Raw genomic sequence first — 27,451 nt, forward strand, 5'->3', positions numbered from 1 at the left:
TGCATATGTATTGTCAATGTGTATATCCAGAATGGGAAGGAAAAAGGTTATAAGGTGGACCTCGAATGCTTAAAAAAGGACTTGGAGGCCTTATGTGATTCTTACCCGAGAGATGTGCTTTTGATATTGGGGGATTTTAATCACAGACTAAATCCCTTAAAGACTGATTCATGGTGTAGAGATTTGTTAAGAGCTTATAATATAGACTGTTAAGTCTCATAGCTGCAACATTTCACCTCAAGATGTGGCGCTAGGGCAATTGTTGGGCACTATTGGGTTGGTGTGTGTAAATGGAAGAATGGATACGGATCAGCCTGCTGGGCGCACCTTCACAGTGGGGCAACAAATGTGTCCGATAGATTGTGTTTATACAGGCTTGGAGTTTTGATCTAATCAAACACTTTGAAGTAGCAAGGGTTGAAGGTAGTGATCATTACCCATTGCTGATGAAATTGTATGAAAAAAGAGCCCCTCAGAGACAAAGAGCCATCCAAGTCCAGGTAGAATATCCAAAGCGACTTACAACGCGCATTACAGAAGAACATATTAAAAAACTAAGCACAGTCCAGTTGACACATACATTTGTAAATGTACCACCTGAGGAGGATATTACCTGGTACAAAGGTATGATAAGACAATTGGTAGAATGCCTTAGGATAAAGATTAAAGGTGCTAAAACTGGGTTAGCTAGTAAGGAAAAACTACTTACCAATAACAAGCCATGGTTTGATGATTGTCGTAAAGCAAAAGCCAGCATTAGGCAAAAGGAAAGAAGCCTAGGAAGTAGACATGACGATGAACTGCTACTTAATCTTCAGAAATTAAGGTCAAATTATAATACCACCATTAGAGATAAAAAAAAGAACCTATAAGGACAGATGCTGGGTGAGGCTATTAGAGGTAATTGAAGAAAAAAATGTGAGAGGCTTCTGGAAATTAGTACAAGAGAGCACTGGTAAAGTTTTAGGGACCTTGCAGTGCTCGGTGCCGGAGGATAAGTGGGTGGATTATTTGGAAGAAATCTACGGGAAGTGGCCAAGGGTGGAGAAAATAAATACCAACGTATGGCCAGGTGTAAGGGAAGAAGTGAAAGAGCATTTCTCCCCAAGCCATATTAGGAAGATAATATACAGGTTAAACCTAACTCGAGCCGCCGGCCCAGATAACTTGCCGGCTGTTATTATAAAAACAAACCTGGAGTGGTGGTCTGAGTTTTTTTCGAATATGTACCAGGGGATTCTTAAAACAGGGGCTATGCCAGATAGTTGGAAAGGGGCCATTGTAAGACCTATACATAAAAAAGGTGATGTAAATTCTCCTAAAAACTACTGTTTAATAAACCTCCTGGACATAGGAGAAAAAGTATTTGCTAAAGTAATCCTGGGATTACTTAAAGAATGGACAGATGAAAATCAGATAGTGCCCCCAGAACAGGGTTGATTTAAAGAGGGACATTCGACGATTGATCACTGTTTTGCCCTCTGGTCCATTGCGCGGAAGTCGATCGAGCAGAGGGGCAATTTGTTCTGCTGCTTTGTGGACTTCCGCGCAGCATTTGATCTGGTGGACAGGAAGCAGCTGTGGGAAACCTTGCTAGGGTATAATATCCAAGGAGACTTATTGGCCTTGATACAAGCCCTGCATACAGAAAACTGGGCCCAGATAATCTTGGATGAGAACGGAGGATTGTCCCGGAGGATCCAGATCGGTAATGGGTTGAGACAGGGGTGCGTACTTGCCCCCTTGCTTTTTTCCCTGTTTATAGCAGATCTGCCCCGAAAACTCAGAGGTCATAGGGGCTAGCCTGAAATTAGTAGGAAATCATATCTTCTGTTTATTATATGCAGATGATCTGGTAATCATAGACTAGACGGAGATTGGACTACAAAGGAAATTAAACCTGTTTACAGAATACTGCCAAACTAAAAAATTGGTGGTGAACATGGAGAAGACCAAAATCCTATTTTGGAAGAAGAAAAACCAGGTTTTCCTGGTATCTGGGCAGGGAAATGTTGGAAAAAGTAACAGAATATAGATATCTGGGAATGTGGTTCACGAGTAGTCTGCAGTGGTATACCCATCTTGATGCATTAAAAATAAGGGCATCGGCCTCTGTCAAGGGGCTACAAACATTTAATAGTGTATATGGAGAAATGTCTGATAGACCGGTATTAAAAGCCTATTCAGCAATGGTCCCCCCACAATTTTTGTATGGTGCAGAGGTACTCTTAAGTGGAAAAAAGGGATGGGACAAAAGAGGGAAATATCCTTCAATGTTTGTTCTCGCTGCCTAGATCGTCCATGATACAAGCAGTAAGATTAGAATTGGGAATCACCTCATGGGGTATAACCGCTTGCATGGCTTTATTGCGTTTCTGGCAGCGGTTAGGATCAGGTGAGGATCAAAAAATCTCACCGTGGTGTAAAAATGAAATTGCCAATAGTGAGTTGTCCTGGGCAAGAGAGACCAGAGCTTCAATCATTCAAGCATATGGTGTTTTAAAGCTAAAGTTGTGCCCTCAGTACTTAGACCGAAAGATAGACAAGAAAGAACTTAGGACATTGGGAATAGAAGCGTCCTGAACCCATGATCAAGAATACCTCTTACGGAAAAGTTCAGTTGCTTTTACGGCCTCAGCATGGAAAAATGATTTACATTACCCCTCTATCGACAGGTTACCTAGTTGCCTGTTAAGGCGCGAAGTGTTAAGATTGAGAATTGGGCTAAATCCCTGTTATGTGAACAATGGGGTAAAAATCTTAATGATAAATAGCAATGGAAAATACACCTGCACTTTAGGCACTACCTGTGATATTTTATTAGACTGTTTTAAGATTTTAGATGTACGAAGAGAGATTTTAGGCCCGATTTTTAAAAAATATAAAATTAAAAATAGGTTGCAAGCTGTAAACCTTTTAGTGGAAATGAAGAACCTAGATATAGCCTGTGCTATTGGGAAATATATAAACAAAGTGAAAGTTTCTTAAATGTAAAGAGCACCGATGAAATTTAGATCTTTTTAGATTCAGGGAGAATGGGTTATTAATGGATAGAAGCAATTTGTGAGACATACTAGAAGGTCAGTGTGACTCAATAATGGAATAGTTTTTTTTATTTTTTTTTTTGTTTGTTTGTTTTTTTTTTTTTTTGAAACCGTTTATTGCACGATGAAAAAGTTACAGGCATGGGCCTACAACCATCCGGCCGGCCGCTAGAGTAGCAAAAGGCATATAGCATACATACAGTGAGAGTCTCTCGGCGGAGCAGATTGGCTAATCAGGTAAAATCAATGGCGTAGGCCGCATAACTCCTAGCCCCCAATACGGTTTCCTTTTGTCAAACAGAACAACACAAAAAACCACACCCGCAAGGCAACCCGCGAACCAAGTAACAGTACGTGCTCCGTAAATGGGGGATCCTAACCAGCAGCAAAACTCTGAAGAGTGGAATGGGAGTATAGCAGGGACTGGGGAGCCACGTGCCCACGGCTGAGGGAGGGGGTCGGCTAAGGAGATGGGGCCGGCGAGGCTACCGGTAGCAGTGGCGGCTCACAAATACCCCCACGGTAGGCGTTCCAGGGGCTCCAGATTTTCACCCACGCAGTTTTTTTTTAATTTTAAGATGATTTTTTATCTTGCATTTTTATGGTTGTGAATTATAGGGTTAAGAAATGTATTGTGTATTGTATGATCCTGACTTGCTTATCTATGGAATGTTATGCTGCTAAGTGTATACTTTTATGGTTGTAAATAACCGAATAAAGTTTTATTTCATTCATTCAGTCCCTCTGGGACGTTAATATTATTCTTGACCTTTTTTCTAGCTGGCCCGATAATATTAATTGAAGTAGGAAAAACCTCTCCATTAAACTTGCTACTCTTTTTTTGTCTTATTTCTTGTCGTAGAGTTTCAGATGTTAAAGCTCTCGAAATTCCCAATAGATCCTATAACATGTTTGGAGTTAAATTCGATCTGTTTAGAAGAACCAAGACTATGTCTGACTCTATTTTCTATCCATGTTTTGACTTATGCACAAAACTTTGCGTGGTTGACTGTATGAAAGAGTATGACTGCAGAATGAACGCTCTTCGTCCTGCTGGTGTGAATCAACTCCTTATCGCCTTCGTTAAACCGCACAATGCTATAATCTCTACTTCTATCGCCAGATGGGGCCAAAATAGCTATGAATGAAAAATGTCCTAGCTATCGTAACGGAAAGTTTCAATTCTATTAAGGACTCGGAGGCGAGGATTATGCCTTCTTTCTTCACTTTATTGACATAGCAGCGTTAAACTAACAGACTACGTTTTCCATGAACCATTGGGAAAAAAGTAGTCAGACACAATATGTTAAACAGCCAATCCAAAAGAGGGTCAACGTCCAATCAGGGCATCCCAGGAGCCATATAGTCCTATGTTAGTGTCCTGTCCTCCTCTTTCGGAGCGCGAAGACAGCCCGCGTGAAGACAGCCCAATCATCATCTTCAGGAATCCTGTTTGTGGGTATCGGAACCTGCAACAAGGACATATTACCAGAGGAAACGACAAACCTAGGTATAATGCAAATATTGCATAAGAACACAGAGGCAGTTGTAAATTTCAACAAATCCTATCAGAACAGCAATAATACTCAAACCTTCCCACTTAGGGTTGAAGGAAAAACAAATAAATACTTACTGCAGTACGGGGAGGGATCTCCTCCAGGAGCACTGGGCGGGATAATCCTCGCCTCAGTCCTTACTAGAATTGAAACTTTCCGTTACGATAGCTAGGAAGTTTTTCATTCTAGGTCGGGACTGGAGGCGAGTATTATGCTTGTTTAAAGCTTGCCCACAACCAAATGAGCCATATTGAGTATTGGCTTGAAGTAAAAGCGCTTGAAGATGGAATCAGAGGACCAATCTGCCGCATTGAGGATATCCTCTAAGCGGGCACCCAAGCCGAACGCTTTAGAAGCCATGGCTCCTTGTGAGAAGTTGGCCTGATGTATGATGTCACTAGTTCTAGTGTACACCTTGTATCAGTCCAAATCCCCTTATGGTGATTGGTTGTAAAGTCAACCTTATAGACCAGCTATCCTAGTGGTAGCATGGACAAGAGCAGTCTTAGGCTAAACTCTGAATGGCATGTGAAGCCAGCTGTGATACCATATATAATCCCTTGAATACCAAATGAAAGGACACCACAACAGATATATATATATATATAAAATAAAGTGTATTTATTCTAGTCAAACCCTCAGCACTCTTTATGAGATTAGAGGTAAGTACAACAGTCTTTTTTTATGCATACATTAAGTCACACAGGTAAGTAATACAGTTAGGCCCTAGGGGCCACGCAAACCATATACTAAGTAAGTGGTATAAGAACCACTGTCACGGAAATAGAATAGGCCTAGGCCTAGGGAATCGCTGGGGCTACACTACACTAGCGTTAGTTAGGAAGTGGGAGGCCCACGGGATTCGTGTGCCGAGTGGAAACACTCACGCGTAATGCGTAAAAGTCAATAGCAATAGTACAGTTTAGAAAACGGTAGATTTAGGACACTTCCGGAGTAGCTAGGAAGTTGAGACTTGAAAACTAGACACTAGGATAGTCACTATGCTGATGAGCACCGGAGTACCCAAGTTATCTAGCCCACAGGCTGCGGGTGCATAGGGGTGAAGATGCGTCGTTTTCGTCGTCGACTCCTATGGATGCCTGAAGAAAGATGCTGACAGGCAGTCAGTGAAGAGTGTCCGGTGGATCCCAAGGCTGGGATCAAGAAGAGAAGAAACCTGCAAGCAGAAGGGACAGAGTCAAGGTCACTAGCCAGTGACCACGTGGAACCAGGAAGGAACCAGGCGATGTCGTGAAGATTGCAGGTGAAGGTGAAACTTGTCGCTGCAGCCAGGAGGACCAGGAAGCGTCGAGGACGACCAGGACCAGGAGGCGAGCTGTCCCACGAAGGCTCTTGCTGTCGGCGGCGTCGAAGTTGGACTAGGACTCACCAAGCCTTGGCAAGCGGAACCCACGAAGAACGGAGGACTTGCTTCTGGTGCAGACCAGGAAGGTCTGGGGTGCTTCTTTGCAGAGAAGCGGGAGCCAGTCTGGAGGAGCCAAACCAGCGCAGAAGATTTCAGGGAGCGTCGTCACAAAGGCCACCAGCCAGCGGGCAAGCAACCGGACAGACGCGGCAAGCAGGAAAATGCAGAAGGGCCCCACGCAGGACTCGTGGAGTGTGGGGGGCTGATCTTCGGTGCAGATGGTGCTTGGGGTTGGGGCTTCTCAATCCCCGGTGCACAACTTCGAGGGTACCTCAGAAGCTGTGCTTTAAGTTACTAGCCACTTTTTCCAGGTAGCCGGTCGCTCGTCGCCTCCACGGATCTCAGCTTTGCTGTCGATGTGGATCAGGGTCGGAGAAGTCTGGAAGTCAAGGCTCTGGTCGGGCTCTGCAGTCGGTTCCTCGTAGAACGTGGGCAAAGCAAAGGGTAGTCTCTTGATGGTGCCTGTTTGCACAGGGTAGCCACTCCTTGGCTACAAGGGAGATTCTTCAGTCTTCTTCTTTCGTCGAATGTCGAAGGTCCAGAGTTTCTGTTCAGTTTTGCAGGTTCAGGATAATCTCAAGTCTTGAGGCCCAACTCCCACTCTTATACTAATCTGGGGGGCTGGGATACCTGCTAGGTCACGCCTTATGGTCGGGACCTGGGAGGGGGTGGTTACACCCACTTCCCTTTGTCCAGTTTCGCGCCAGAGCTGGGGCTGGAGTGCCCCAGCGCCGGTTTGAACTGGACTATGCAAGGAACACCTTGTGTGCCCCAGGCATGTCTCATTCCTTTCAGCCCACCCTGCCCCAATACACTAAAGGCTGTCTGGGGAGGTGCTAGCACCTCCCCAAGCAGGAAACCTATTGTCCAGGCCTCCCTGGCTGGGATCACTCCCAGCTGCAGGAGGTCAGACTTGTGTCGTGGCAGCAGCATCCATTTTGTGATGCTGAGGCTTTGGTCAGAGGCTAACAGTTGAAGTATGATTTTAACATGTCTTTCCCTCTAGAAGGGGGGAATAATATTCTCATGTCCAGAAATGGCATGGGGGTATTATTCCACAGTGTTAGACACCTTACACGACATGTTTCGATAAAGCCAAACCATAGTTACCATAACCGTCTAAGGTTATAAGGCACTTTAAGAGTATATGGTAGGCTATATCATAGAACAGCTATAAGGACTTAGTTCCGAAAGCTGCAGACAGGCTCAGCTGATGCTAGAGCACCATCTCACATGTTACCAAGCACTCTGCCTTCAGGATTGTTAAGGCCTGCCATAGGAGTGACTGATAGGTACACATGTGTCTATATGTAAGTTAGGTATAGGAATACTACACCTAAGCAAGGGGTGATTACACGACCTTGCCCCAGCTGAGTGATCAGCCAGTTGTGTCAAAATGGAAGGCCAGGCCAGGGGTGGCATAATCCATGCTGCAGCCCCTGGTAGGCCTAGGGTACACCTATGCCCTGGGTACCTAGGGTACACTGTACAGGGGCCAATAAGGTGACCCTATCCAATTGGGTTATGCACCTAAAGTACATAGTATTAATTTAGAGAGAACAGCAGGGCTGTGGGTCTGATTAGCAGGCCCACAGCCACATCTAAGTCAAACCAGTAAAGCAAAAGCAAAAAGTGGGGGTGAACATAGAAAGCAGACCCTACTCTCCTACACTCCTCTTGCAGAGTGCGCCTCAAAGTGGCGGAGACTGATGCCCGCTTCTTGCATCATCCAACGAACCCATCTGGCAATGGTGGGTGAGGAAACCACTTTAAAGGGCTTCCAGAGCGCAATGAGGAGTTGGCGTTCGACCGGAGGGCGGTATTCCTCCGTCATCTCCTCATACGCTTTGAGGCAACAAACTACACAAAGTTTCGGAGAGTCAGGAAACTCTGGATAAGAGAACTCTCGTGTGGCACTTAGTACGCCATAGTAGAGTAAACGTCAACCCATCCGGAGTGAACATCCGACTAGAAATATCCAGGGCTCGCACATCAGACACCCGTCGGCAAGACACCAGGCACAAGAGCAATGCGAGCTTTGCCGACCGCTCCTTTCGGGATAGAAACCAATTATGTTGCCAAGAAAGGAAAAGATTCAAAACCTGGTTAACATCCCATAATGCAGAATACCGCGGTTCAGGCGGTAAAGAGTCGAATACCCAGCAAAAGCCTGCAAACCAAGGGATGCTCCCCCAACGGAGGGCCACAAACCAGGACATGACCCGAGGAGATGGCCGAACTAAAGGTGTTGATAGAACGATAGGTCATTCCGTCCGACAGAAGTCGCGCCAAGAAATTCACAACGTGAACAGAGTCTGCGACCAAGGGATTGAAACCCCTTCACAAACACCAATGGGACCATCTGCCCCACGCGGACTTGTATCTCTTAAAGTACTGTCCGCCCAGGCTTTGGAGATGAGCTCCTCAGCTGTTCGCAAAAGGCCAGGGGGTTGCCATCTACCCCTGAAATCCTCCACACCATGAGCCACAGTGAGTTTGTGGACACTAGAAGATGAGGAGTGCTGTCCAGACTCTTGAAGATCCGGAAACCGGGGGAGTAGGATTGAAAAATCCCATGAAAGTTCCAGAAGAACTGGAAACCATACTTGAGACCTCCACAGAGGGGTGATTAGGACTAATTCCGACAGCTGCCTGCGGACTACAGCGGTTGACCGGGTGATCATCGCAAAGGGAGGGAACGCATAGCCCTGTTCCTTGCTCCAATCTTGGAGGAATGCATCCATGGAAGCCGCCAGTGGATCGGGCCTCCAGCTGAAAAACCTCGGGAGTTGGTGGTCTAGTCTGGATGCAAAGAAGTCCACCGTGAAAGGACCCCAAAGGTCGTTGAGAGACGCAAAGACTGACTGGTCCAGCTTCCAGAGACTGGAATCGCAGAAATGGCGGGACTGAAAATCCGCTTCCACATTGTTGCAACCCGGCAGATACTCCGCTGTGACTGAAACCTGGCTGTCTAGGCAATATTGCCAGAAGCTCGCCGCTAGGTCTGAGAGGGCCTTCGACCTGGTGCCCCCTAGATGATTTATGTAACGGACTGCTGAAATGTTGTCCATTTTTAGGAGTACGCATGACTGCACAGAATCTCTCTTGTCCAGCACCGCACGGCAAATTAGCCTACCGGGATCTCGAGACAGTTTATATGTAACCTCCGATATTCGGGAGACCACAAACCTCCCGTGGAAAGATCTCTGCACCGTGCACCCCAGCCGAGCCTGCTGGCATCCGATTCGATAACCAGATCCGGAACCGACCTGAAGATTGCTCTTCCGTTCCATGCCTCCATATGAGCTAACCACCATTGGATCTTGCTCCGTGCTTCGTCAGACAGGGCGACCTTGTAAGAGTACGGATACCCTTTCCGGAGAAAGTATGCCTTGAGGCGTTGAAGGGCCCTGTAGTGGAGCGGGCCAGGAAAGATAGCTTGAATAGAAGCGGACAGCAGCCCCACCACTCGAGCCAACTGGCGCAGGGATACCTGCTGTCTGGACAGAACCCGCCGCAACTCGTGCCAAATATTTGCAACCTTTCTGGCTGGTAGACTGAGGGTGGAGGAGTTGGAGTCTATGACTAACCCCAAGAAGGTAACGGACTGTGCTGGTCGTAAAAGACTTTTTCTCGTTGATCACGAAGCCGAGGTCCTGGAGCAGTCACTGTCATCTGAAGTTGTTCCGTCAGAACACTGGGACAGGACGCCATCAGGAGGAGGTCGTCGAGATAAACAGACGCCTCGAGCTCTCAGGAACTCCACCACCGGCTTGAGCACCTTGGTGAAGCACCAGGGTGCGGAAGAGAGCCCGAAAGGGAGAGCGGCGAATTCGTAAACCCGATGACGCCAGGCAAATTGCAGAAATCCGGGCGGAGGTGGAAAAACTGGGATTACCAGATATGTGTCCTTGAGGTCCAAGCGGACCATCCAATCGCGAGGGCGGAGGACATCCCGAAGGAGGTGTATCTCCATTTTGAAATGGCGGTAAACCAACCATCCGTTGAACTCGCTTAGATTTATGACAGACCTCTTGCCTCCGTCGGTCTTGTCAGACAAAAAGATGTTGCTGAGAAACCGGGGGGGGGGGGGGGGAGGTAAGCGAGATGGCGCCTTTGTGGAGAAGGGAAGCCACGTCCTCGTCCACAAGGGCTGCATCTTGCGTTGAAAAATGGATGGGCTCTGGAGGAACGTGTTGCACTGGGTCCCCTAAGAATTCTATATGGAAACCCCCTCACCGTCTGAAGAACCCACGCATCGTGCGTGACGGTTAACCATGCCTCGTAACAGCTGGCCAGGTGCCCCCCCTATGCTTTGTGGGGGGAGAAAGGAGAACACTCAGCACAGCAGAGTTTGCGGCAGACGCTCCTCCCCTGAAGCCTCTGCCTTTGCCCCGGCGTCCTCTTCTTGGGTAGAAATTTCCAAACTTGGACTCATCTGGATATTGTCCAGGGCCTCTTTGGTTGATTTGATGATTCTGCCGACCAGACGAGCGGCCCCTGCCTCAACCGGCCCCTCAAACACGGGGAAACACTTGTTTAATTGTAGACTTCAAACGCTCGAAAGCATCCACGTCAACTCCCAGTGCACACGGGCGTTTAGGTGGGGGAGGGCCAGGGTTGTCCTGGGTTGAAGCGGACAGGGCAGGGAGTGGGGCAGCTCTAAGCTCCAGGCGCTGGAACGCCTGCTCGATCTTGCGCGCAAGTCTGTCCTCTAAAGGAGAAATAGCTTGGTCCACTGCCCTGTAGATAGAGGTGTCTACAGCCTCATAGAAAGCCTCACCCCAAGGCATGTCAGCCAGGGGATCCTCTTCCTCCTGGTAATCTTCATAATAATCCATTGTGAGAGTGAGGAAGAATCAGGGTACTTATCACTAACAGTGTATGAAAGGTGAGAACAACGGGCCGATAACTGTAGGCCTCCAGAAGAGCTGGGTGTCAGCTAAAATATGGGTGGCAGGAACCATAATTTTGCAGGGTTTCTAGCCCTAGGGGGATAATTGCTGGTTATACAGTATTTAAATAAAGATTGAAAAACCAGGGCTGGGATATGTCCCCTTTATGCAAAGCCTAATGGCCGGTACAGGACCTCTTAACGAGGCGTCAACACAATTATGCCAGTACTGACTCTAATTCCGTGTGAGCTAATGCGGGGAAACGAGCGTAAACATGAAAATAGGCAGCGAGCAAGATTTATGGGCTCGCCTGCCGAGTACAGACCGTGATCGGCGTTCGAACCTCAGCACCAGGGCTCCCTGACTGAAACAAGCGTGTGCGTCGCTGGGACGTCTGTTAGAAAACCCCCAGCGGACGCGTCGCGCTTGCCACCACCTCCCGCGCCCTCAGGCGGCGGGAGGACTGGAGCCAAGACTAAACCAGCCAAATGCCGAGTAGGAGCGGGAAACCCGCTCCGCGGCGAAATACTCACGAATGAAGCGCAACAAAAGCGCGACACACAACAAACCGCGCGCCTGAAAAAATATTTAAATTATGAGCGGAATCACCGCTAAAGGCATTCACAGCGCCCGCGTTGAGAAGCGGCGCTGCGCACACATGAAAACAAACACACTCATAAACATGAGTCAAATCATACAACCAGCATAAAAGCCCCCAAACAGTAAGGAAAAACTGAGGAACTTATCTGGCTGCGCAGCAGCGAAGAGGAGTACAGGACACTAACAAAGGACTATATGGCTCCTGGGATGCCCTGATTGGACGTTGACCCTCTTTTGGATTGGCTGTGTAACATATTGTGTTTGACTACTTTTTTCCCTATGGTTCATGGGAAACGTAGTCTTTGTTAGTTTCTTTCAACGCTGCTATGTCAAAGTGAAGAAAGAAGGCATAATCCTCGCCTCCAGTCCTGACATAGAAGTTAGCAGGTATTGACTTAAATTTGTTCAAACCTCACTCGATCAGAGGTGCTATGGCCAGTAAATCCTTCTGGTCTGGCGGTAAGTTGGATGATATCCTAAAAGCTGCTAACTGGTCTAATGCTAGAACTTTCGCCCAGCATTACTGTAAACCAATTGCTCATATGTCTGATGTTTTAGATGGCTACCAACATGCATAATGGTAGCCTCTGATCATGTAATGAAATTGCGATTCTCCTATTACCATGACTAGAGAATCTGGATTTCATTAAAGACTCTAAGGCTAACATTATCCCACCCTCCCTTTCCTTCGAATTTATTTAAATTTACTGTTATATTGTCAATTTTTTATTATCGACCTGTCATTAATTTACAGTATAATTGAAGTGTTTTTACAGTGCCTTTACAATGTTTCTAACTTACCTTTGGGTTTTTCTCTTTCAGCCATGTCGTCTTTCAATGATTCTGCTTATCTCAAGATTTGCTTCCTTCTTGTTTTACTTATTATCTTAATCATATAAAATGTACTTATATTCTTTCCTTTTTTTCCAGATAATCTTTCATGATCTGATTCCAACCCTGCCTGCATTCTTTGCTCTGCATGTTCTTCGTTTTGTTATGTTTTATTGAACTGTTTGGGAGTTTTTCAATTTTACGAGACTTATCCTATTTTACGCCACATTCAAAAGAGGCAGAATGTTATGGGCTCATGCCTTTTATTTGTTCTGAGTGTTCTATCCTGGAACCCTTTTACTTTATGATGTATGCGGCTGCTTGGGATTGCATTAAAAGTTATATGCATAATGTTAGCCTCCGCGTCTTTAATGTAATCCAGATTCTCTAGTCGTGGTAATAGGAGAATCGCAATTGTGTGTCCAGAGACACCAAACATTCTTTCTATCTTTTCCCAATTAAAAGTTACACTAGTAAAATGCTACAAGGCAGCTTCAATGTCTCCCTATGGGAGAGATAGGCTTGCAGTAGTGAGATATGAATTTAAGAGTATTTCAGTACCAGGACAAGTAAAACTGAAGGGTACAACAAGTCCTACCGTTTAGGTACACCTCACCCTGCCCATGGGGTGTCCAGGACCTGCTATAGCCTATGTGTTATAAAAAGGAAGGTTTAAGTCTGACGAGTAGGTTAACTTGTCAGGTCGAAATGGCAGTTTAAAACTGTACACCCAGGCTCTGCAATGGCAGGCCCACTGGTAGCAGTCGATTTACAGGCCTGGGGGACATGTAGTGCACTGTACTAGGGACTTGGAAGTAAATCAAATATACCAATCATGGAGAAACTAAATCCCAATATATTTTAAACCCCGAGTATATGCTCTTCCGCACTGGTCAGCAGTGAAAGTGCACAGTCCTAAAGCCAGTAAAAACTAAGTTCAGCACAATGTCAAAAACAGGAGGTCAGAAGGCAAAAAAATCAGGGGAAACCACGCCAAAATATGTCAGGTCTAACACTCCTCTACATGTCTGCTCCTAGAGCCTCCAAAGCCTCATGCATATCTGCTTGCAGAGTCTCTTGCATGCCTGCTCTAGAACGAGAGCTTCAGGTCTGCTCCTCTTCAGCTCCCCTGGCATTAGTCAGCTTGCCTTTGACTTCTATGCTGTCAATCAATCTACTGTCTGCTTCTAAGCTTTCAATCAATCTGCATATGTTTTGTGAGTGCTATTCTAGCTTGCCATCATCTGAGTTTTATGGATGTCTCATACAAGCTCCTAGGCTTCCTTTCCTGGCTTTGGACCCTTCACGTGTTCTTTCAGTTCTGACTCTTGCACCCGAGGACTTTACTCTTCAAAGTATTTCCTCTGACGATCTTGTTAACCCACAGCCTGATATTCTACACTCTAGACCACTACATTTTAATCAGTCACCCCTACCTGCAGTGTAAACTCTTATAGAAATTAACATATTCCAAAAGAGCAAAGGCTTACGGGCCAGGTGCAGATGTTGGAAGAAATTCACAGGCAAGGGTATACTGTAATAAATTGCTCTGTGCGCTCTAATGCCCATCGCTAGGGGAGCTGCTTGTCAGACTTTATACTGTTCAACTGAGCTCCCTGACCTTGACTGAGCATACTAACATACAGCCTTTTGAGCAGTACTCTGGACTTGCCTTTCATTTTAAATCCATGTAGTGCTTTCTGACAGGCAGCCGGTTTCATACACTAGCGCGGTTTCAGTGCTATTCCCTACTTCTGTAGCCACCCTTTTCACAACCCTTGCCTTTTCCTTGAGTCTTAGTTTCCAGTATGGAACCTTTAATTCCTTCATAACTTAGTTTCCAGTTTATTGGTGTGCTATGTTTGCCTGCTTTCTGACAGTTGTCTATAATTTACTTTCTTGCCTGTACTATTTCTCTCTAACTCCTTCTCTATCCTAGAAGTCTATTAATTTCCCTGCCCTTGATGTGGGCGCCTTTTTATGTTACTGTGTTATCAACAGGACTCGTGGACACAGCTAACAAACTTAATGCTGTTTCTCGCCCACTGTTAATATTCCATATAAGGTACCTTTTAATACCCTCATGAAAATCATCATATCCAGGGACCTTGCCATTTCATTTTGCCTTGTATGTGGTTATTTTGCAGGCAGGATCTGTAACAGCTCTTGTGGGTGTGGAAATTACTGAAATTTATTCTTACTGTGTGGAGCTCTGAAGTGATTGATTACACATTACCATTAGTAATAATGTTGTGTGTCTGACACGTCCTGGATGTTAGTTATTCTTGCTGCTGAATGGCCCTATAGTGACTATGGTGCCACATCTGTCCAGGTATTTTAAAGGACAACAGGGCCAAGAGCAGGGAAAGAGCAATACTGTTTTAGAACATATCTTAAGCAAGAAATTCTACATTAAAATTACGGGCATATAACAATACATTAAGAACTTAAACCAACAATATATTCCTCATAGATATAATACAAAAACATTCAAAATCTGAGTTATTTTGTATTTACAGTAGCAAAATGTTTATTTAATATACAATTTGAAAAAACTGCTAAAATATTGTTTAAAGGCTTTCCACTCAGCTATTCACAAACTCATTTTATGGTGAATATAGCAGATATTAATTTCTTTTACATAAAACAATGAATCCTGATGTTGATACAATGTAATGTTGCTAACAGCTCAACGTAATGTTAACAGTTAGGCATAGTGTTCCCTATAGACATTGATGTTAATTCATAAATAATAACCATACAACATATTATGGAGGGCTTAAAGATGTTACTACTACGTGCATTTCTGATAAAATGCCTTCATCAGGAAGCCGTCACAAGGATATCTGTGTGAACAGCAAATAAAGTCTTAATCTGTCAGCAAAAGGATAATTGACGTATCTTAAGAGGTGTAGGACTTTATTTAAAAACAGTTTGTGTACTTACATCCAAATTAACCACCGTAAGAAAAGTTGTGCACTATAGAAGATTATATGTGACTAAGGTAGAAGATAGGAAGAAGGAAAGTCGAAGATATTGATGCCCAGTGCTCAATTTGTGAATATTAACCACTGAAGATGATAGGTTAATATAGGTCACGCTCAACCTTTAACATACCATTCCAGATATGGTGGGTGTTAGCGCCCTAAGATGGTAAACACTGCTGTTACCAATGGTGGATCAGTTTCACGTGAGGGCCACACACGATGACTAGCCTGAAGATGGGTACTGGAACGTCAACCAGCAAAGAAGATGATGGCCAGTGCCTGCAGGCACACTGTAAACTACAATACGCAAAGGGATAGCAGTATCATAAAGTCTAGGCAACATAAAATATTATGTGAACTACCACTTATTGGACTTCTAACCGAGGTAAAGTCCCTTGATTGCTCGTTTTATTGGGGGTTGACATAAATAAGAAGTTTGGCAGATGCAAGCAGTCCCTAGATCAAATGTAAGATAGCAATGGAAAAAACAGTATAGACCGAGCACGATGCTGCATTCCTTGTTATACTTACTAATTCCGTAAGTAGGGATGGACACTTCCTAAATTGAATAGGGCCTCAGCAAGAGAAAGTTCTTTAATTGGGTAAAACACCAAGGTTGGGTGCACCCATGAGCTTCAGCGGTCTGCAAATGTGAAGAAATTCAAATTTTAAAAGCTGCCTGTGTAGGGAGTATAAAACGTTGATGTTAACACTGCTAACTTACTGATATGACGACTGAAGCGTGGACAATCACGGCGGGCGGTCCAAAGGCAAGGCTCCACCTGAGCGGAGCCAGGCATGTTTCGGAGGAAGAGATATAATTTCTTGGAGCATGGCCCAGAAATGGAAGCAGGAGGCAATGTCTTTAACGCCTAGTTAGAAAATGGGTGCTATGTTGTACCAGGTCAAATATACAAATGAAAAAACAGAATGGGTAGAATCTTTCTATAATAAAGTAATACTCAAAATGTTTGAGTTGGACGTACCACTAGAATGAGGGCTACTTCCAAATCAGTCCAAAATTATATCAGTTAAACAGAAATCGATTTATGGGACCAGTATGGCACAAATTAACTGGTGACTAAAATCAATAACTAGCATTACTTCAATGAAATCATGTGTAATGAAAGGCATAAGAATAAAATGATAAAATTGAAAAACTACAACATGTATGATGTAGGTCAATAAATATCAACGATCTAGGCAATGTTACAAAAAAATAGAATGGAAAGGATGCGTAAGGTCGATATGGATCAATAAAAATCCTGAAGCTAAGCAATCTTACAGAAGAGTAAAGTTAAAAGGGTACATGAGGCTAATAAAAAATAGGTAGAATGGTCCTGAAGAATGAGGCCCTATAGAACTATTCCTAGTGGTATAATTACCTGAAGTGAAGCAACAAACCTAGTATAAGGACGGCAAATATGTGGATCAACCTAATATATAGTAGTTCACGGTGGTTGAGTTAACCACATGAATGTAAATATGAGGTCCTAGTTAGAGAAATGGGATGGCCTCAATGGAAGATGGCAAGGGCCTAAGTTGAATGGCAAAGACCCATAAAAAATTTGCAAGTACAGCCAAAAGGAAGAGGTCTGAAGATTGACCCGAAGATGTAGAAAGGGCTAATATGTGGACCCAAATGGTAGGGAACTAGCTGGAAAGCCTGGCAATAGTCGGAAATGGTGCTGTGGCTTAAATGATGAAACTCCCCCAGTATGGGGGTGAAAGATCACTGGTAAGGTTGAGTCTCGTCTCGTACAGAAAGTTACTGGTCATTACAAGATGCAACCCATCATTTTCATGCATCTAATAACTAAACCCAATTGCTTGATCTCATTATTGAGACCATGTGTATACGTATTCAGAGAAGAGATCCTAAAGTTTTCTCTGCGTTTACGAATGGCTTCCGGGTCTATACCTGGGCGTGCTTGTATTTTTTCCAGTATGATACAATTGATGTCTTCAGGTGTGTGCTTTAAGTCCACGTAATGTTGGACTTAGTGAGCAGAAAACATCTTCGTGCGTATAGCAGATCTGTGTTCAGTAAGTCTACTGGCTACGGAACATGATGTTTCTCCCACATATCCTAACTTGCAGGAACAAATAAGATCTATTTTATCTTTAGTTTTGCAGTTGGTAAAAAAGATTGATTTTGTAGCCATTAAAACATATGCTGTCTGTTTCTAACGCCAAATCACAAGCTTTACGTGTTGTGCATTTAAAATTTCCGACTACAGGATTACTGCCATCTATGGTCTTCTGGATAAATCCTTTGCTTGATGGCAGTCTAGATCTTACCACATGATCATTCAGATTTTTATTCTGTTGCGCAAACATGGGTCTTTTCTTTTTCTGCATTGAGAATATACCAATTTGAACATACATTTTGGCGTATCTTTTCATTAAGGGTTGAACGTTACAAATACTAGTATAGGTTTCTCTTTAGGTCTGGCCTTTGTGAGTAAATGTTGACGGTCATAAAAGCGTGCCCTTTTGTATGAATCTCTGACTAATTTCTTAGGTCAGAGGTTAGACCAATCCGTAAGAACACTAAAACTCCATGGACAGACCTTTCTAACCTCCGTCCCATCTCACTTCTTCCATTTTTGAGCAAACTTATGGAAAAACATGTTAACACCCATCTTTCCAATTATGTCGAACAGACTGGATGTTTAGATCCTTCCCAGTCCGGTTTTAGGCCCAAATACAGCACTGATTTTATCAGATAACATCAGGATGACTCTAGATAAGGGCCACGCTATGATTCTGGTGCTGTTGGACCTATCCGCTGCGTTCGGCACAGTCTCCCATAGTATTCTGATCAAAAGATTGGAAGAGGTTGGGCTAAGAAAATCAGCCTTACTATGGATGAGGAGCTATTTGTTGGACCGCTCCCAGGTTTTTAAACTAGGCTCCTATCATTCGGCTCCTATGGAACTGACCAAGGGAGTACCCCAGGGCTCATGTTTGAGCCCTACGTTATTCAACATCTATGTTGCTCCCTTGGCCAATCTTCTGAGGACATATGGGTTTATCCTCATATCGTATCCCGAAGATACTCAGTTACTCTTCTCATTTAACAAATTTACATCGGCTGTGCGGCTGGCCTTCTCTAATGGGATGAGTGCCATATCACGCTGGATGAAGAATAACTTCCTCCAGTGTAATGTGGGAAAGACTGAGAATGCTCTTCAGAGAGGCCCCCCTTTTATGGACTCCAGATTGGTGGCCGACCGACCTAGGCCCTTATCCTGCCCCCAAGCTTACAGCCTAGGCATCTGCCTAGCTCTAGCGCTCAATCTGAAGGAACATGTTTTCATGTAATAGGTATGCTCCGTCGAGTCTTCCCTTTGCTTCCTGATTCTACCCGCAAAACCTTAGTCCTTGTACTGGTATTAAGTCGCCTGGACTATTGTAATGGCCTGTTGGTTTCGGCTAATGATGATTCGCTTAGCAGATTGCAGGTAGTTCAGAACACTGCGGCACGGTTGGTCCTGAATGCCCCCTTCAGGACCCCCTCCCTCTCATTGTGAAGCGGCATTGGCTCCCTATCCGCCAACGGGTCAAATTTAAAATTTGCTGCACCATCCATAAGGCACTGTTGAACCTGGCCCCATCCTACCTCTCTGAGAAATTCTTGCCCTTTGTACCATCAAGATCCCTCCGTTCGAGTGCTAAACATCTCCTGGTGGTACCTCGGGTGAGAAAAGCAAGAGTAGGAGGAAGAGCACTTTCCTATCTCGGTCCCCGGTATTGGAACGAGCTCCCCTTGTCTTTGAGATGTGTCTAGATCACCTACAATTCAGGAAGGTGCTTAAGACCACCCTGTTTTGCGTTTGCTGATATATGCTAGAACTGCCACATGCCCTCACAGTCCGCTTTAAGCGCAGAGATACCCCTTCGGGGGTCGATTCTAGCGCTATATAAACAAATAAATAGGGTATCCTCTGAGGATTAATTTTTGTTTCATCTCAATGACGCTGGTGTCGTAATCTGCCAGGCTGGTACAATTACGGCACAGCCTAAGGAACTGTCCAAAGGATATGCTCTTTTTCTGAGTAGAAGGATGAAAGCTGTCAAAATGTAAAAGGGTAATGCGGGCTGTAGGTTTTACATACAGGTCAACCTCAAGTTGGACAAATGAATGTTTAATAACTATATCAAGAAATTTGACCTGTTTGTTACTGGAGCTTGATGTAAAATGCATGTTTTCGTCACATAGATTCAAACAGGCTAAGAATTCTGGTAGTGTCTCCGGGAGACTGGTCCATATGAAAAAAATGGCATCAATAGAGGGACCATCTGGTGACTGATTCTGAAAATCATTATAGATGAATGTTTTCTCGAATTTAGCCATAAAGATGTTGGCTATAGTTGGAGCACATGAAGCTCCCATGCTTGCACCTTTTATTTGCTTGTATAGGTTGCCATTAAATTCAAATGTATCTGCCTCCAAAATGATTTTAAGGCATTCAAGGACACAAATGGCTTCGCAATCAATATGGACGGTGTTGATTAACCAGAGAACAACATCTAAGGCTCCTTGTTGAGGGGTATTGCCATAAAGGGCCTCAATATCACAGATGACCATGAGGTCAGATGCTGGATTTAACAGGTGTCCATCAACAATATTGATAATATGTCTGGTATCTTGGACATGGGATGGAATTTTAGATACACGAGGTCTTAGGATCGTGTTGATTTATTTTGATAGCGACTCTGTGATGGACCCCATCGCTGTAACTATAGGGCATAAGGAGGATTGTCTTGGTTCTTATGGATTTTTGGTACTCCATATATACTGGCCATCTTGGGATTTTTTGTGTTCAAATACGCATGCTCCTTTTCACAAATGTATCATCCTTGCAGTCTATTAATTTTCCTGCCCTTGATGTAGTCGCCTTTTATGTTACTGTGTTACCAACAGGACTCGTGGACACAGCTCACAAACTAGATGTTGTATCTCGCCCACTGTTAATAGGGCCTTTAAGGTACCTTTTTTTAAATCGTCTTTATTAGTTTTCCACAGTTTATGCATAGTACAAGTTGCCAGCTTTATTATAAAGAAGAGTACAGTGACATTTACTAACTTGGCACTTGGTGGGGAACCATGCTGCATTGTAATGCTGGTGACAGAAAAATAAACTAACATTTTGTATACGTCTTTGTATGTTATCCACTTTTTACTCAGCAAATAAATCAACAGACTTTCTTTGTCTCCATATTTTCATATGAACCAGACCGAAGTGAACACAAAACTATACGATCTTGAATAATCCACATGTACTGTGTGTTTTAGGTCATGCATGAGCTAGGGTGATTGCTTATGTGTGTACTTTTTAAGGACAGCTGAATCAGCGGGAGGGGGGAAAATGGGAGCGCTGCGCGCAATGCACCACCACATGATCGCAAAGGGCCAGAGGTCTTGCCTTGTTAGGATAGTTCCTACCTGATGAGGGGTCCAACTTACTCGCATCTATAGGTTAGTGTGTTATCAATGCTCAGAGCAAGAAACCCCCTCACCCCCGTGAGGGACTAGGTGTATGCAATGTGCCTTTCACAAATGACAAGTATTCTTGCCATTTCATGGGGTTAGTCTGTGGAGGGTTACGGGGTGCCAACAGTGTTTGCGTCGTATGCCTTACGGAGATCCAGCAGCTAGATACGTGTGTCGGGAGCTGCGCTCGATTTCCAGGACATAGCTATTCTCCGCTTCGCAAACGCCAATGCTAGGTCTAAGAAATTACTAAGGTTTCCCGCGCTGCAGTGCGCTTGGTGACGCCAAGTGAAAAATGCAAGCCTTGCACATGGATTGTTGTGTCAGGTGCTTTCCCTAGTGTCACCATGATCTCAGTCCAGTAGGTGCTAAAGTGAGGGCATGCCCTGACCATTTGGAGAAATGTTGAATCTGTCCCTGAGCAGCGAGGACATATGTCGACCGATGTGGGGTAAATACGGGCTAGTCTGTATGGTGTTAAATATGTATGATTTAGGTAATTAAACTGTGTATACTTGTCTAGCATTTGCGGATATTATTTTGGGATACCATATACACTGCGCCCACTGTTTATCATTCATGGTAGCTGACAACTCAAGAGTCCCAATATGCATGAAGTGGTGCCAGTAGGGGAGCAGGACCGGGGCTAAGGGAACTATAGAGCACTGTCACCACATGTCTGCCCTTCCCAAGTGTGAGCAAGGTACCAAAGTACTCTATCAACCCTTCTAGGCTCTGCTTGGTGCCTGTCTTTTGATCCAGCGGGACCGCTTTCTTGAGGAAAACTGCTGACTTAGGCCAGTTAACCCAAGGGCCCGAGGCCTGAGTGTGGGTATCCAGGAGCGTCATCAGGTTTTGCAGTACAGCGCTCTCTCCCCGGAGGTAAAACAGCACATCCTCTGCATATAGCGTAATTATATGCCATTGCCTATCTGCGTGAATTCCCCAGTCCAGCACCAGTTATCACAATTTGCATGCTAATGGCTCCATAGAAAATGCAAATAAAATAAGCGACAGGGGGCAGCCCTGTCTGGTGCCTTGCTCCATGATGAACTGTGGGCAGATGTCTCGTCCTGTCCTTACCCTCGCCTGCAGGTTTGTATATAGTATACGCACCCAGTGCAAATATTTAGGTCCGATTCCAAATTTTCCCAGCACTTCAAGCAGATACTGCCACCCTAAGGTGTCAAACGCCTTTTTAATATTCTAGGCTGCTAGCCAGGGGATATCAGTTTCCACACGGGCCCAATCGTCAGAACACACGGCGCAAATTCAAACCAGTACTTCGCCCCAGAATAAAGCCGTTTTGATCCTCCTGTATCAGAAGGGATGCCGTTTCTATTAGCCTATTGGCCAGTACTTTCCACAGTATTTTATAGTCGGCATTTAATAACGACAGAGGTCGATATGATTCCATCTGCAGTGGATCCCTTCCCGGTTTAGGTAGCACTACCAACAATGATTCTCGCAAGGATGCTGGGAGTTCTCCTCTTTCATAAGCGTCCTTGTATACGCTCAATAACTGGGACACAAGTTGTTTAGTAGAATAATGTTCCGAAGGCCAGCCATCGGTTCCCGGGGACTTATCCGCTGCTAACTGTTTAATAGCGTGAAGTATTTTGTCCTCTGTGATAGGTTCCTGTAGCGAATCATGTTGGGGTTTTGTGACCTGCAGGAGTTGCACTGTTAAACTTTGGATGTGAAGGATGTTATCAGTGTAATGGTCTGTCCCCGAGTGACCGTTTTAAATGCATCACATTCTATGCCTCTATTAGAAGTGGTGCCTGTATTCTCCTGGAAGTATCTGGTGATCGCCTGTGAGATGGCAAAGCGGAATGTGATGTCTCTAAGTGCAGCGATGGAAAGACGCCATGTCGGGAACTGAAAGCGCCCGTGCTAAATACTCCATATGCGTTACCCTGGCCAAGGCTTCCATTGAGCAATTTACTGCATTGATCCGTGTGTGTATATCATGCAACGAGGAGTAGTGGGAGTATGTGTGCGTTTTCAGGGTGCTGACTGCACCATGCATCCTTTAGCTGCATGTGGTCTACAGTCTCTCAGGTGTCTTGATATCTGAATGGATTGTGCTCCCATGAGTAGCGGGAGTGAGCGGTCCACGTCAAGGTCATATGTACAGTTATAATCCCCTCCCCATATTGTTGGTGCTATAGGATCCAATAGCAGGAATCATGTGAGTGACTGTAAGAACTGTGCTTGCCCAGTATTCGGGGTGTACAGGGAGACCAGTGCCAGTGGGGATCCGTCCAGCAGTTCCTCCAGTACGACGTAGCGGCCCTGAGAGTCAATTAGAGTATATACCAGTTTTTAAGGTGTGCCTGGTGCCACCCATATAAGAGCACCTCTAGCATATCCGGAGTATGTGGTGCCTATGACCGTGCCCCTCCAATGCTTGCGCAGTGAGGCTAAAGATTGTGGGGTGGGGTGCGTCTCATGTATTAATGCAATTGAGACCTTGTGGGTGCACAAATATTGGTATATTTTATGTCTTTTGACACATCCTGCCAGCCCACGCACGTTCCAGGTTAAGAGCGTGTAATCGTTGTTAGCCATTCAGTCCCTAGCAATGTTGGAATGGAGGGACTCTTAACTTGTTGACCCCCCTGCTTAGCTGTCCGGCCCAATGTCCCGTCCCCACACCCCACAACCACCCTACTGTATACTACATTGCTCAGTTGCATCACATGCCTTGCATAGTAAAAAATAGAGATCGCGTTAACAGTTATAACATTTCCCTAACTCAACACCCAAGGACGGCTTGCCAACGGGCAATTGGCCACATGCACTGAAATGCCATCAAACTTGTTGAACAATTGCTATCTCAGCTACTAAATGTTGTTTGGGGGCGCAGCTGTATTCTGTTCCAGCCTGACTTTGGCTGCCATCTATTAATTAACAATATGATATCTCATGGCGCAGTCCCCTGTATTTGGAAAAGAAAATATATGTACAATTGAGGCAATCCCCCACATTGGTATCTGATCATTCTACCACATGCTGAGGATACTTAGAATAAAGGATATTCAGGGCGTCCCCCCCCAGTTCTCTTGCTGCCTGCTGGTAAGTCTTGGAATCTCTTCCCCAGGACTCTGCATGCCTTGGGCATCACCCAAGTTTGATTGCGGTGTGTGTGTGGTCATCTCTAGGCCTCCTCCTTACAGCTCTGCACCTTGTGAGTCTGTTAGAGCTAACAGGCATCCAGCCCGTCGTCCGAGTCAGATCTGGTTGGCGCTGTGGTGTTAAGGTGTTTCGCAGTCTTTATGGCCTGTGCCCGCTCCGCTGACACTTGCTTCTTGATAGGCTGTTGTATCCTCTTCCTTCCACGCCCTCTGCGTGTGCCTACTAGTTTCCAAGATGGTCGCGATTCTGCCTGGGCAGTGGGCGGAGGGTGTGAAAGTTCATTTTGGTCTATCCAAGACCAGGCTTCTTCTGGAGTAGAGCAATATAAATTAGATTATTTGTGAAGAATGTGCATTTTGGCAGGGAATTGCAGGGCATATTGTATCTGGTGCTCGCTCAGGCATTGCTTAACCTCCGTATATGAGTATCTGTGACGTTGGACAGCCAGAGTGTAATCGGGGTATATATGTACTGTTGCCCTTGGATCTAGTCACATGGAGGATATGGTCTCTGTAATTAAACAACCTTGCCACAACTGGTCGCGGCATGTTGCCAGAGCGTGGAGGGCCACCCGGAACTTGGGGAGAGGAGTTGGCCTAACGGCTAGGGCGGTCGACCTCGAATCTGGGGAACTGGGTTAGAGTCTCAGCAATGACGCTACACATCCTGTGATTCTGGGCAAATCACTTAATCTCCCCATGCCTAACAAAAATGAATGTGTCCTCATGTAATGCCACTGGTGCTATGTAAAGTGCTCTGATACCCGGTTCGGGTCAAGTTCGTGCTATATAAAACTCTGTAAAAAGAAGAAAAAAAACGATTTGCCCTTTCTATTGAAAAGAATTCCGAGACCTTAGCCTGTAGGATTTCGTTAGAGATACAGGTCCATGGCTGGTCCCGGTAGTCCCACAATGCAAACATTGTTCCTGCGGGAGTGACCTTCCTGGTCCTCCACACGACTCCCCAAGTATTCCACCTCTTGTTGCAGGGCTTTAAGTTGGTCTGTGGCTGTAGACACAGGGTGCTGAGGAAATATGAATTTCATGATCAGTTATGTCCCCTATCGTAGACCCCAACGGCTCCATGTGCATGCTACAAGTACATGTATGTTCCCTCCAGTTCCAGTTATGAAGACGCAAATACATGTGCGTCCACCGTCAACATGTCCTCTTTCAGATCCGCCATGAATGGGTCAGATATTCCATTCCTAAGTATGAAAGGCCACCGACTTTGTGGTTCACTTTCCACATTTTACAGATTCAGGCGAGTAGGCACTGAATTCTGCCATCAAGCCTTTTCCTGCCTCCTGCCTCTGACAGCTCCAGTCCGAGCCCGCATCTGTATCCCTGAACTTTGTCCTACTCCCTGCGCGGCTAACGGTGCCTGATCCGGCCGTTGCCTGCCAAAAACTGTATTTCACCTTCAAGATTATCTGCTTCGCTCCTCATCCGATGCATTCCTGTCTAGTAGTTTAGGTAAACATTCTTCCAGCTACCGAGCAAAGGGCCAGGCCTCACTGTCCTCATGCAAGTAATTCATAGCCCCTGTTACTATGGAAGATTCCTGCCCCCTCGCATCTCATGTAAACACTTAGACGCTTGTACACGCACTAACAGTCAGTATAGAATAGATTCCGTCCCAGAGACCTTTCCTTTTGGATAAAACAGTTCTTTAAACATAAGATATTTGATTTGGGATTAGGTTGACATGACTCCTCAGACTTCTGTCTCCACATGTAGAGCTAAATGTCAAGTCCCTTTCACCCTCTAGTTGCACGTCAATCACACGTCATGCGGCTGCGCACGCATCTCTGTCAAGTATTTCTGCTGACATTGCAGGATTCTCTTATGGATCCACCCACTTATGACATCATGTTTAATGACGTTTCTAGTTTACGCCTATGTTTACGCCTTTTTTCATTACGTATGTGTATCATTATCTGTATTATCAGCTGTTACGCCTCCTGCATCTGTCTTAATGTAATGCTTTTCATATAAATACCTTTACTTGTCAATGTATTGCCTTCCCTTCCTGAACCTTCGTGGTGATGGAATTTGAAGCCTACGGTTTGAACTGTAATTCCTTTGTAGAGGAATAAAGCCTTTCAGAACCTCTAATACCACGGATTCTGCCTATTATTTATACTGAGTTATTCTTACTAGACTTTGCCCCATAAAAAATAGTACCGGTAATGAAATATTTACCACAGTGCAGGGCTGCCAGTGCAGGATCCGACTCCTCCACTCTGGCCTTGATGCTCTCTCAAAAATCCATTATCAACGCATGCCGTATATGTTTTGGGCCCTAACGTGGTCTTAATGTCCAGTATTGCGGAGTGATCTAGTTGGAGCACTTGCATTGGGAGCACCTTGTTGCGTGGTGTTTCCTCCATCTGCTGCAAACATCGTTTCAGCCTGCTGGGGTTGCGATTTGTCCGATCGTGGCTTTACCATTATGTGTAACCATTATGTGTATGGGCGTTGGTTGGGTCTAGCGATTAGGTCACAGGCCTTTCCTTGTCGTGGCGGACCTGAATGAGCAAAATAGTGTCCGTCCGCACCTCGTAGGGCATCGTACAGTGTCCCCTTCACACCGCTGGTCATGATATGCCACGCGATATCACCCTTATGTTCTAGTGTCCCCAGAGGGTGGGAGGAGAAAACGTGCGGCAGCTCAAGACACATGGGAGGCAACGGAGGATCTCACCCTGCACAGAGGGTTGATCTATATTCCAGGTTTTTTGTGCGCCCACTTGTGGTGGATGCCAGGCTTCCCAGGATATATCCGCAGTAAGTATAGCTGGGAAGGTTCTCAGCGTGGCCCGGTCCTGGGTTTTTTGCTCCTTCAGAATGGCTTCGCTTCTGCCGTCTTTGAGCGCCCCTTTGAGGGCACCTGCATCGCTTAAAGAGTCAGTGGGCAGCCCAGAGGTCCTCGTGGTATCCTTTTGTGTTGAAAGTCTTTTCAAATCAGTGCTTCTGCCTCGCACATTTTCCCCAGGGCGCAGCTCAAGTCGCTGGGTCTCCAGTACGGGTACTGCTCCAGACTGGGGGGCGGGAACAGCTTTGTTGCCAGCGAGGCCTCGCTGCGAGAGCGGTTGGGCACTCCGGCAGTACACCTCCTTTGTTTTCTCGCTGCAGGCCGCTCAACGCTTGCTGCGTAGTGTCCTGCACATGGTCCGGCCCCAGGTCCCTTCATAGAGGTGGAAGAGTCTCCATATATGCTCAATGCACCCCGGCCCGCCGGCTGCACCCGCCGGCATCTTGGCCACGCCCCCCCTTTAAGGTACCTTAAATACCCTCATGTAAGTCATCATATCCAGGGACCTTGCAATTGCATATTGTCTTGCATGTGGATATTTTGCAGGCAGTATCTGTAACAGCACTTGTGAGTGAGGAAATTACTGAACTTCATTCTTACTGTGGAGAGCTCCCAAGTGATTGAATACACATTCCCATTAGTAATAATGTTATT

General features: G+C 45.4%; 1 protein-coding gene and 1 long non-coding RNA gene across 2 annotated transcripts in view; one reads left to right on the forward strand and one right to left on the reverse strand.

Moving 5' to 3' along the window:
• LOC146810321 (uncharacterized) overlaps nucleotides 1-12,576 on the forward strand; it is a 36,098-nt gene extending 23,522 nt beyond the window's left edge. The window contains exon 3 of the long non-coding RNA XR_014966578.1: nucleotides 12,452-12,576. This is a non-coding gene — a long non-coding RNA (uncharacterized LOC146810321). The remainder of the gene's footprint in view (nucleotides 1-12,451) is intronic.
• LOC146810320 (cholesterol transporter ABCA5-like) overlaps nucleotides 1-27,451 on the reverse strand; it is a 1,540,893-nt gene that overhangs the window by 1,398,586 nt on the left and 114,856 nt on the right. The window lies entirely within an intron of this gene.

Source organism: Triturus cristatus, chromosome 7 (genome assembly GCF_964204655.1).
Source record: "Triturus cristatus chromosome 7, aTriCri1.1, whole genome shotgun sequence".
Taxonomy (NCBI): Eukaryota; Metazoa; Chordata; class Amphibia; order Caudata; family Salamandridae; genus Triturus; species Triturus cristatus.